We start from the raw sequence: 13,578 nt of genomic DNA, 5'->3' as shown, positions 1-13,578 counted from the left end.
TCAAAAATGGACAGATCTTCCAAACAAAATATCAACAAAGATATTGTGGCATTGAACAATACCCTAGACAAACTGGGCTTTAATGATATTTACAGAACCCTCCATCCCAAAGAAGCTAAATACACATTTTTTTCAAATGTACATGGAACATTTTCAAAGATTGACCACATGATAGGACACAAAACAAGCCTCAACAATTTCAAAAAAATTGAAATCATACCAAGCAATTTCTCGGATCACAAGGGACTGCAACTAGAAACCAACCACAAGGAAAAAACCCCAAAACATTCAAATTCATGGAGATTAAATAGCATGCTATTAAACAATGAATGGGTCAAGAATGATATTAGGGGAGAAATCAAACGGTTTTTGGAAACAAATGAAAACGAACTCACAACAACCCAAAACTTATGGGACACAGCCAAGGCAGTCCTGAGAGGGAAGAGCATAGTGATACAGGCCCACCTAAAAAAGTTAGAAACATTTCAAACAAACAACCTAACCCTACGTCTACAAGAACTCGAGGAACAACAAGAAAGACAGCCCAGAGCAAGCAGAAGGAAGGAAATAACCAAGATCAGAGCAGAATTAAATGACATAGAGACTAAAAGCACAATTCTAAAGATCAATGAATCCAAGAGTTGGTTCTTTGAAAAGATAAACAAAATCGACAAGCCTTTAAGCAGACTCATCAAGAAAAAAAGAGAGAAAACCCAAATAAACACAATCAGAAATGAAAGAGGAGAGATTACAACAGATACCACAGAAATACAAAGGATTGTAACAAATTACTACAAAGAGCTGTATGCCAAGAAATTTGAAAACCTAGATGAAATGGACAAATTTCTAGAAAAATATAACCTTCCAAAACTCAATAAAATGGAAGCAGAAAGCCTGAACAAACCAATAACAGCAAAAGAAATTGAAGCAGTAATCAAAAAACTCCCAACACACAAAAGCCCTGGACCAGATGGTTTCACAGGAGAATTCTACAAAGCATTTAAGGAAGAGCTAACCCCTATCCTCCACAGACTATTTCAAAAAATCCAAAAAGATGGAAGACTACCAAACTCTTTTTATGAGGCCAACATCATCTTAATTCCAAAACCAGATAAAGACACAACAAAGAAAGAAAACTACAGGCCAATATCGCTGATGAACATTGACGCTAAAATCCTCAACAAGATACTGGCAAACCGCATCCAACAGTACATTAAGAAGATCATACACCATGACCAAGTGGGATTCATTCCAGGTATGCAAGGATGGTACAATATATGCAAATCAGTAAATGTAATACATCACATAAACAAAAGCAAAGACAAAAACCACATGATCATATCAATAGATGCAGAAAAAGCATTTGATAAGGTACAGCACCCATTCATGATAAAAACACTCAGTAAAGTGGGAATAGAGGGAGCATTCCTCAACATAATAAAGGCCATATATGAGAAACCAACAGCCAACATTATACTCAATGGGCAAAAATTAAAATCTTTTCCACTAAGAACAGGAACAAGACAAGGATGTCCACTTTCACCACTTCTATTCAATATAGTACTGGAAGTTCTAGCCACAGCTATCAGACAAGAAAAAGAAATAAAAGGAATCCAAATCGGAAAGGAGGGAACAAAACTGTCACTGTTTGCAGATGACATGATAGTGTACATAGAAAATCCTATAGACTCCACCAAAAAACTGCTTGACCTAATAAATGAATTTGGCAAAACAGCGGGATACAAAGTCAATATCCAGAAATCAAAGGCATTTCTGTACACCAACAATGAAACAGCAGAAGCAGAAATCAAGAAAAAAAATCCCATTTGAAATAGCAAAAAGGAAAATAAAATACCTAGGAATAAACCTAACCAAAGAGGTAAAAGACCTGTATTCAGAAAACTACATAACACTGAGGAGAGAAATCAAGGAAGACACAAACAAATGGAAACATATACCGTGTTCATGGATTGGAAGAATTAATATCATTAAAATGTCCATACTACCAAAAGCAATTTACACATTCAATGCAATACCTATTAAAGTACCAATGGCATATTTCACAGACATAGAACAAACACTTCAACAATTTATATGGAACCATAAACGACCCCGAATAGCTGCTGCAATTTTGAGAAAGAAGAGTAAAGTAGGAGGAATCACAATACCTGACACTAAACTATACTACAAGGCCACTGTAATCACAACAGCCTGGTACTGGCATAAAAACAGGCACATAGACCAATGGAACAGAACAGAGAGCCCAGAAATAAACCCAAGCCTCTACGGTCAATTAATATTTGACAAAGGAAGCAGCAACATAAAATGGAATAAAAATAGCCTCTTCAACAAATGGTGTTGGGAGAACTGGACAGCTACGTGCAAAAAAATGAAACTCGAGCACCAACTTACACCTTATACAAAAATAGATTCAAGGTGGATAAAAGACTTAAATATAAAGCGTGACACCATTAAAGTCCCAGAAGAGAACATAGGCAGGAAAATCTCAGATATTTCACGCAGAAACTTTTTTACTGACTTGTCTCCTAGAGCAAGGGACATAAAGGAAAGAATAAACAAATGGGACCTCATCAAAATTAAAAGCTTTTGCACAGCTAAGGAAAACAGTATCAAAATAAAAAGAGAACCAACTGTATGGGAAAACATATTTGCTAATGATACCTCAGACAAGGGTTTAATCTCCAAAATATATAAAGAACTTACACGACTCCACTCTAAGAAGACAAGTAACCCAATTAAAAAATGGGCAAAGGACTTGAACAGACACTTCTCCAAGGAGGACATACAGAAAATCCAAAGACACATGAAATGATGCTCAATATCGCTAGCCATCAGAGAGATGCAGATTAAAACCACAATGAGATACCACTTCACACCAGTCAGAATGGCCATCATAAACAAAGCAACAAACAACAAGTGTTGGAGAGGATGTGGAGAAAGGGGGTCCCTAGTGCACTGTTGGTGGGACTGCAGACTGGTACAACCATTATGGAAAGCAGTTTGGAACTTCCTCAGAAAACTAAAAATGGATCTGCCTTTTGACCCAGCAATTCCATTGCTGGGACTCTATCCTAAGAACATTAAAACACCAATACAAAAGAACCTTTGCACCCCGATGTTCATAGCAGCACAATTTACAATAGCTAGGTGCTGGAAGCAACCTAGATGCCCATCAGTAAATGAATGGATCAAAAAACTATGGTACATTTACATAATGGAATTCTATGCAGCAGAAAGAAAGAAGGAGCTCCTACCCTTTGCAACAGCATGGATGGAGCTGGAAAGCATTATGCTAAGTGAAACAAGCCTGGCAGTGAAAGACAAATACCACATGATATCACCTTTAACAGGAATCTAAACAACAAAATCAAACAAAACAAAAAACTAGCAAAATATAACCAAAGACACTGAAATAGGGGATAGTCTCACAGTGGCCAGAGGGGAGAGAAGAGGGAATTTCAGGGGGGAATGGGTAGGGATTACAGGAACAAATTTGGAGGACACATGGACAAAAACTAGGGGTGGGGGGTAATGGGGGCAAGGGGGGAGGGTTGGGTGGATGGGCTGGAACGGGAGTAGGGGGGAGAAAACTGTACTTGAACAATGATTGAAATAAAAATAAAAAAAATAAAGTAACAGAATATAAATAAAAAAAAAAAGAACTTAATCCAGGTCAAAGAAAAGCCTCTGAAATGAGCCTCTTTCTAATTTCTCATCTCAGGCCCTGCTGAAAAGAATTTAGAAAATTCTTTTCTAAAAAGCTACCTTATTTTCTGTAATGTTAAGAACTAATTCATTGGTGAAAGAAGCAGTTTTGCAAATTATGGGGCAGTCAAGAAAATACTGTATATTTTTCTTTTAGGCCAAAAATTTAAAATTGGCCATCATGTTAAATCTGAAATGTGCTAAAAATCCAGACAATTTATATAAAAACCTTGATTTCCAACCTCTTTTGCAAATAGGGAAGACTTGACAACCCTGGACTCTTCTTCACTTATGGCTATAAATACCTATCATAATCTTTACCATTTCCTATTTTTTTTAACATTCCCATTTCATTTTATTTCTGATTGTCCCTAGGCACTTGAGTATATGCTATCTAATTTAAACTAGTTTAAACTGTTTCAAAGAATTGATTTCATCTGTGGGAAATATCTGTTTCAATAATTACTTGCTGGATAATTAGAAAAATAAAAAAGCAAGCAAGCAACTGGTAGAAAAGCCACTGGTAGAAAAATCTCCAAGTGATCTCTTTAGAATGCATGGTGTTGCAGGGTGGTTGGTAAGAATTCTTTAAGATTTTTAGTGTCCTAGGTTACTATTATTTATCTTTCCAAAGACATCCACTGGATGGGGTATTATTCCAGTCTAAATAACTTAGATTTGGAGAGCTGTACTTCTAAGCAGTAGGGCTATAGATCTTCAAGTGGTCTAACCTCCATGTAAGTAGGTGGTAGTAATATAATGCCATAGGTGGGGGAGAAGATTTTTACCTCTCCAAACAAACTCCTTCAAGAATCCCCCCATGTCAAGACAAAGAAGCCCATTTTTCATCACTTGATTCAACATAGTACTGGAAGATTCCACATAAACACTGTTAGCAGTAATAAACAAATTCAGCAGAATACAAAATCAACACACAAAAATCAGTTGTGTTTCTGTATACTAACAACAATCAATCTGGTATGGAAAAATTTTTTAAGTATATTTTATTGATTATGCTATTACAGTTGTCCCAATTTTCCCTCTGCTCCCCTCTGCCCGGTATGGCCCTTCCCTCCAGTATTCCCTCCCACCCCCCACTTAGTTCATGTCCATGGGTTGTACATATAAGTTCTTTGGGTTCTCCATTTCCATGCTGTTCTTAACATCCCCCTGTCTATTTTATTCCTAAGAATTATGCTTCTAAATCCCTGTAACTTTTTCCTTATCCTCCCCCTTCCCCTTCCCAGCTGATAACCCTCCAGATGATCTCCATATCTATGATTCTATTACTGTTCTAGTTGTTTACTTAGATTGTTTTTGTTTTTTAGATTCAGTTGTTGATAGTTGTGAGTTTGTTGCCATTTTAACATTCACAGTTTTGATCTTCTTTTTCTTAAATAAGACCCTTTAACACTTCACATAATAAGGGCTTTGTGATGATGACCTCCTTGTCTGGGAAGCACTTTATCTGACCTTCCATTCTAAATGATAGCTTTGCTGGATAGAGTAACCTTGGTTACAGGTCCTTGCTTTTCATCATCACTATGAGTACTTCTTGCCAGTCCCTTCTTGCTTGCAAAGTTTCTTTTGAGATATCAGCTGATGGTCTTATGGGAACTCCTTTGTAGGTAACTCTTTGCCTTTCTCTTGCTGTTTTTATGCCGCACTGCATCCTCTCTGCCCTGGCACCCCACCTCTGCCTCGCCTACCCATTTGCTTGAATATAGCTTCCAAGGTTGTTGGACTTCCATACAGTTCAATTTTCTGGCAGTTCTGGGTGTTTTTTTGTTTTGAAATTAGTTGTGATCCTTATGGTTGTGCAGGGAAGCAATGCATGTCTACAGAAGTCTCCATCTTGACTGGAAGTGGAAAATAATTTTTTAAAAAATTCTATTTACAATAGCATCAAAAAGAATAAAATACTTAGGAACAAACTAAACCAAGGAGATGAAAGAATTGTACACTGCAACTAAAAATCATTGCTGGAAGAAATTTAAAGCACACACACAAAAGTAAATGGATAGACCTCCCATGTTAATGGATTGGCAGATTTAATATTGTTAAGATGTCTATTACGCAAAGTGACAATTCTTTTTTTTTAAAGATTCTATTTTTATTTATTTTTAGAGAGAGAAGGGAGGGAGATGAGGGAAATGAGAGAGAGAGAGAGAGAGAGAGAGAGAGAGAAACATCAATGTGTGGTTGCTGGGGGTTATGGCCTGCAACCCAGGAATGTACCCTGGCTGGGAATCGAACCTGCGACACTTCAGTTCGCAGCCCACGCTCAATCCACTGAGCTACGCCAACCAGGGCCCAAAGTGACAATTCTGATCAAAATCCCAATGATTTTTTTTTTGCAGAGATGGAAAAATCCATCTGAAAATATATATGCAATCTTAGGGGACCCCAAATAACCAAAACATTCTTGGAAAATAACAATGGCAAGGGTCTCATACTAAAATCTATGATAGTCAAAGCAGTGTACTACTGGCATAAAGACAGATACATAGACCAAAGGAGTAAATAGCCCAAAAATAAACACTTGCAAGGTCAAATGATTTTACAAAAGGGTGGCAAGACCATTCAATAAAGAAAAAAGAGTCTTTTTGGCTAATCATGTTGGAAAAATTGGGTATCCACATGCAAAAGAGTGAAGTTGGATTCTTATCTTAGAGCATATATAATATTAACTCAAAATGGGTCAAAGACTCAAATGCAAGAACTAGAAGAAACATATAAGAACAGATTCACTTGATTTGGCAATGATTTCTTGCATATGCTACCAAAAGCATAGGCAAAACAAAAGAAAGAATAAATTGGATTTCATCAAAATTAAGAGATTTCATGCATCAAAGAACACTATTAATAGTGAAAAGCAACCCAAGGAATAAAAGAAAATATTTTCAAATTGTAAAATATTATCTGGTAAGCAGTCGATATTAAGAACATATAAAGTACTCCTACAATTTAAGAAAAAAAAATAACCTGATTAAACAATGGGCAGAGGACTTAAATAGATGATACTCCAAGGAAGATACATAAATGCCAACAAGCACATGAAAAGGTACTCAACATCACTAAATATTAGGAAAATGCAAATCAAAACCACAATGAAATACCACCACACACTCATCAGAATGGCTATTATAAAAACAAACAAGCCAACAAAAACATCAGAAAATTATTTTTTAAAGAAGCATGCCTTTATTATTTTTATTTTTTAAAATTATTTCATTGCCATTTAATTACAGTTGTCTGCATTTACCTCCCATCACTCCTCCCCCCCAGCCATCCCCACTACCCTCATCTGCTTCCACCCCCCTTGGTTTTGTCCATGTGTCCTTTATAATTGTTCCTGAAAACCCTTCCTCCTTCCCCCCATTATCCCCTCCCACCTCTCCTGTGGTTACTGTCAGATTGTTCTTAATTTTAATGTCTCTGGTTATATTTTGCTTGCTTGTTTGTTTTGTTGATTAGGTTCCAGTTAAAGGTGAGATCATATGGTATTTGTCTTTCACTGCCTGGCTTATTTCACTTAGCATAATGCTCTCTAGTTCTACCCATGCTGTTGCAAAGGGTAGGAGCTCCTTTTTTTCGCCTGCATAATATTCCATCATGTAAATGTACCACAGTTTTTTGATTCACGCATTTATTTAGGCTGTTTCCAGCACTTGGCTGTTGTAAATTGTGCTGCTATGAACATTGGGGTGCATTGGTTCTTTTACATTGGTGTTTCAGGCTTCTTAGGCTATAATCTCAATAGTGAAATTGCTGGGTCAAAAGGCAGTTCCATTTTTAGTTTTCTGAGGAAATTCCATACTGTTTTCCACAGTGGCTGCACCAGTCTGCAATCCCACCAACAGCACACCAGGGTTCTCTTTTCTCCACATCCTCTCCAACACTTGTTGTTTGTTGATATGTTGATGATGGTCATTCTCAGTGGTGTGAAGTGGTATCTCATTGTGGTTTTAATGTGCATCTCTCTGATGGCTAGTGATACTGAGCATCTTTTCATATGCCTCTGGAACCTCTGTGTATCCTTCTTGGAGAAGTGTCTGTTCAGGTCTTTTACCCATTTTTTAATTGGGTTGCTTGTCTTCCTGGAGTGGACTCATGTGAGTTATTTATATATTTTGGAGATCAAACCCACCCTTGTTCAGGGTATCATTGGCTAATATGTTTTCCCATGTAGTTGGTTCTCTTTTCATTTTACCGATATTTTCTTTAGCCATGCAGAAGCTTTTTAATTTGATGATATTCCATTTGTTTATTTATGTGCTTTTATGTGTTTTTCTAGGGGACATATTGTTGAAAATATCACTGCTTCAAATGTCTGAGATTTACCTGCCTATGTTTTCCTCCAGGACTTTAATGGTGTCATGACTTATATTTAAGTCTTTTATCCACCTTGAATTTATTTTTGTTTATGGTGTAAGTTGGTGATTGAGTTTCATTTTTTTCATATAGCTGTCTAGATCTCCCAGCACCATTTGTTGAAGAGGCTATTTTTACTCCATTTTTTGCTTCTGCCCCCTTTGTTGAATATTAGTTGACCATAGAGACTTGGATTTCTATTCTCTTCCATTGGTCTATGTGTCTGTTCTTATGCCAGTACCAGGCTGTTTTGCCGCTTATGTATTTATTTTTAAAGTTTTATTTTTATTTATTTTTAGAGATAGAGGGAAGGAGGGAGAAAGAAAGGGAGAAGGAAGGAAGGAAGGAAGGAAGGAAGAAAGGAAGGAAGGAAGGAAGGAAGGAAGGAAGGGGCAACCACACATTAATGTGAACACACCCCCTACTTGGGACCTGGCCTGCAATCCAGGCATGTGCCCTGCCTGAAAAGTGAACTGGAGACCCTTTGGTTCACAGGTCGGCAGATCCACTGAGCCCCAACAGCCAAGGCAAAAACACCAGAAAATTATAACTGTTGGAGTGAATGTGACAACTACTGGAATCCTTATATATTGCTGGCAGGTATGTAAAATGGGCAGTTACTGTGGAAAATGGTATTGTGACTCCACAAAAAATTACTTAGAATTACCATATGAGCCAGCAATTCCACTTCTGAGAATATGCCCAGAAGAAGGCAAGGCAAGGCTCAAACAAATGTTTGTATATTCATGCTCAGAGCAATATTATTTATGATAGCCAAAAGGTGGAAGCAACTTAAGTGTCTGTTCACAGATGAATGGATAAACAAAATGTGGCATACAGATACAATAGTTTATCTATCCTTACAAAGGAAATTCTAATACATGCCATAATATGGATGAACCTTGAAGACATTCTGATTAGTAACATAAGCCAATCACAAAAGGAGAAATATTATATGATTCCACTTATAGGAGGTATCCGGAGTAGTCAGATCATAAACACAGAAAGTACAATGGTGGTTGCCATGTGATCGGGTGAGAGGAGATATAGGGAATTAGTGTTTAATAGGTACAGAGTTTCAGTTGGGTAAAGATAAAAACATTCTGGATATGATTGTATAATAATGAGAATATACTTAATGCCACAACTATACACTTAAAATGCTTAAAATGGTAAATTTTATGTTACGTATATTTTACCAAAATTAAAAAAATAAGAATCCCCCAGGTCTTTGATTTTGAGGATGTTTCCCCAATCTTATGTAATGTACAATATAAAGGCAGTTTTAAGCTTCTTTGTCCAGTCAGACTGAACCCCTAAGATATAATTTATTAGCACTGTCCACTAGAAATAAAACATAAGTTATATATGTAATTTCAAATATTTTAACAGCCACATTAAAAAACAGGAGAAACTTCACTATTTTACTTAACTCAATATATCAAAAATATTAATATCAACGTACATCAATATAAAATATTAGACTTTTTTTGTACTAATGTATTTACATCTCAGTTTGGACTAGTCACATTTTCAGTGCACAATAAACACATGAAAGTAGTGGCTATCTTAATAGAATAGAACCTCTGCTGGCAGGGTAGTGTGGTTTTTGGAGGAAAGAATTTTACAGATAAGCAAAGACTTGAGGACAAGGAGGCCGGGTTAGAAAATAAGAAGGTCTTTAAAGGGATTCATTTAACTTTGTAAGTTCTCCCTTAGACCATAGGAAAGCACATCATTGCCATTTAATTTTACAAAACTGTTCTGTTTTTAAATAGTTTCCTTTTATGATTCTAATCCAGTAGTTCTCAACCTCGGACATTATCCTTCCCTAGGAGGACTGGGAATTGGTGGAAGAGATTGATTTTCACAATAATTGGGTGGACTACCAGATTTTAGATCCTTAGGAATAGGGTTGCTAAATGTCATATAATGCATGGAACAATTCCACACAAAAAAGATTTATTCTGTTCCAAACACTAAAAGCCGACCACCCACTGCAAAATCTTTCAATAAAGTATGATGTACCCAGACAGCCTTGTGTGACAGAATCCTGGAGAATGGTGGACCTGCCAGATATTTACACGTCTGCTGTCACACACGCAGACTGAACAGCATTCTATGAGGGGAACTAGGTCCAAAAATTCTTGAAATAACCAGCAGCAAGACCCAACAGAGTTTGGGATGGCTAGGGTCAGTTGAGGTGAACAATCAGGATGGGACGTAAGAGAAACACTTCCCTACTCCACCTACAATTAATACTAGATTAGAGGAAGATAACCTTTGAGAAAACAAGAATGCACAGGTTCAAGGTGCATGTGAATCTTAAGACACCTAAATTGGCTATAGATATAAAAAGAGAACTGGGTGTTGAGGGGCAAAAAGTATACGGCAGACCAGTTCTTTTCTTTTTTTTAATAATGCAGCTTTGTAGAAGTGAAGCAGACAAGTTAATGACCAAGTCCAAGGCATGGCCAACAAATATCTGTGGATGTTTAGAGTAGAGATGAAGGTCCCTGGAAATGTAAATATGAATGAACTGCACTTCCACAATCATCATTACAAAACCACATTTTTAATTATGCTTCTGTGTTTCTTTCCTCACTTATATAGTTCCCTCCTTTGACCCTTCTACTTTCTCCTCCTGTCTTCATTTATCTCCTATTTAGTTTATACTTATTGGTTCATTATTATATGAACCAATTGCTATTGGTCTCACATTGGTATTTCAAATCTCTTGATGAACTATCCTACTGTAGAGCAAACTTTGAAGTCTAAATAAATAAAATTATGTTTTTTCACACCTAAAAAAACAATGCAGACTTTGAAGAGAGATAAAAATACAAAAAGAGGTAGTTAAATGGAGGCAATAATAGAATATCCTACTTTCTGTTAGGAAGAGGGAGACAAGGCTTGTTTGGCAGAATCTATGAGTCAACTCAAAAGTTCTTTGCTTGTTCTGTGGCACATATACTAGAACTGGAATGATAGAGAGATTAGCATGGCGCCCACAATGACACACACATGTGTGAAACATTCCATATTATTTTTCAGGAGCAGGATATTACAACCTTTTTCCAGAATAGAGTACTTACTATATACTTAAACATCACATAAAGATTAAAGGAGGTAAATACATTAAAAAAGAGAGAGGAAGAAGCCAATAGCTACTATAATTTGTAAATGAACTCACAGCATAAATAAGGATCACTTGTGAAAACAAAACCAGAAAACCAGAAAAGTTTTAGAGGTAAAGGTCTAAATTTGCAAAGGGGGATGGAGATAAGATGCATGCAGAAGAAAAAGGAGTACTGTCTATATGAAACTTTCTTTTGCTTAAAAGTAACGGTACCCACAAACAAAAAAATTAAAAACTGAGACATATAGCTTAAAAAAAGAACAGAAGAAAAATATAGAATACCCCACTAAACTAAAACAACAGACAGATACACAAGCTAAAAGAACCAATAAAGACACAGAGATACTAGAAAACAAAAGATAAAATGGCTATAGGAAATCCTCATATATCAACAATCACCTTAAATGAAAATGAACTCACCAATAAAAAAGCACAGAATAGCAGACTGAATAAAAAAAAAAACCCACCAAACAAAACCCAACCACATGCTGCCTTCAGAAGACATATCTCAGTTGCAAAGACAAAAGCTCAAAATGAGTGGAAAATGATTCTTCAAGCAAATGGCATCCACAGAAAAGCATGTGTAGCCATACTTAACATCTGATAGAATAGATTTCAATATTAAAAAAGTAACAAGACACAAAGATGGACATTTTATAATGACAAAGGGGACATTACATCAAGAGATAACGCTTCTCAATATATATACACCCAATCAGGGAGTACTAAAATACATAAAGCAACTACTAACAGAATTAAAGAGAGAAACGGACAAAAACACAATCATAGTCGTGATCTAAATACCCCAGTGATAGCTATGGATAGATTATCCAAATAGAAAATCAATTAAAAAATACCAGCCTTATATTTTTCTGACAATACTTTGATATTGGAAAATGTCAAAGATATTATTGTGTTTTATGGAAAAAACACAAGTATGTGTAGATTAAACAATATATTACTAAAAAACAATTGGGGCAAAAAAGAAACAAAAGGGAGATCACATAATACATAGACAAATGAGAATGACAATATGACATAACAAACTTTTCAGATGCAGTAAAGGCAATAATAAGAGGGAAGCTTATATTATTTCAGGCCTATCTGAAGAAATAAGAGAACTTCCAAGTAAACAACCTAATGTTACATGTTAAAGAACTAGAAAAAGAACAAAAGCAGACAAAAGTGAGCAGAAGGAAGAACAAAATAATTAGAGTAGAATTAAATGAAACAGAGAAAAGACCACACAAAAAAATTAATGCAGCAAAGAGCTGGTTCTTAGGAAGATTAACAAATTGACAAACCTCTGGCCAGACTCACTAGGGAAAAAAGAGAAAAAGCTCAAACAAAACAACTTACACCATACATGAAAATAAACTCAAGGTGGATAAAAGACTTATATAAGTTGTGACACCATTAAAGTCCTGGAGGAAAACACAGGCAGGGAAATCTCAGACATTCAAAGCAGCAATATTTTCACCAATATGTCCCCTAGAAAAAGACATAAAGGAAAGAATAAACAAATGGAACCTCATCAAATTAAAAAGCTTCTGCATGACTAACTGTAATCAAAACAGACTGGTACTGGCATAAGAACAGACACATGGACCAATGGAACAGAACAGAGAGCCTAGAAGTAAACCCAAGTCTCTACAGTCAGTTAATATTCGACAAAGGGGGCAGGAGCATAAATTGGAGCAAAGATGGCCTCTTCAACAAATGGTGTTGGGAGAGCTGGACAGCTACATGCAAAAAAAAAAAAAATGAAACTTGAGCACCAACTTACACCATAAACAAAAACAAATTCAAGGTTGATAAAAGATTTAATTATAAGTCATGACACCATTAAAGTCCCAGAAGAGAACATAGGCAGGACAATCTCAGGTATTCCACACAGGAATATTTTCACTGATATGTCCCCTAGAGCAAGGTACATAAAGGAAAGAATAAACAAATGGAATCTCATCAAAATAAAAGGCTTCTGCATGGTTAAAGAAAACAGCATTAAAATGAAAAAAGAACAAACTATATGGGAAAACATATTTACCAATGATACCTTGGATAAGTGTTGATCTCTAACATATATAAAGAACCCATATGAATCCACTCTAAGAAGACAAGCGACCCAATTAAAAAATGGGCAAAGGACTTGAACAGACACTTCTCCAAGGAGGACATACAGAAAATCCAAAGACACATGAAATGATGCTCAATATCGCTAGCCATCAGAGAGATGCAAATTAAAACCACAATGAGATACCACTTCACACCAGTCAGAATGGCCATCATAAACAAAGCAACAAACAACAAGTGTTGGAGAGGCTGTGGAGAAAGGGCGT

The 13,578-nt window shown here is 36.2% G+C and overlaps 1 protein-coding gene and 1 pseudogene across 2 annotated transcripts in view; one reads left to right on the top strand and one right to left on the bottom strand.

Annotated features, from left to right (window-relative positions):
* The window catches only part of CEP126 (centrosomal protein 126), a 98,377-nt gene that overhangs the window by 63,990 nt on the left and 20,809 nt on the right, over nucleotides 1-13,578 (bottom strand). The window lies entirely within an intron of this gene.
* Nucleotides 11,051-11,148, top strand: LOC114501122 (annotated as a pseudogene).

Source organism: Phyllostomus discolor, chromosome 6, assembly GCF_004126475.2.
Source record: "Phyllostomus discolor isolate MPI-MPIP mPhyDis1 chromosome 6, mPhyDis1.pri.v3, whole genome shotgun sequence".
Lineage (NCBI taxonomy): Eukaryota > Metazoa > Chordata > Mammalia > Chiroptera > Phyllostomidae > Phyllostomus > Phyllostomus discolor.
Note: the sequence above shows the minus strand (reverse complement) of the source record. Positions and strands in the feature narration are given on the sequence as shown.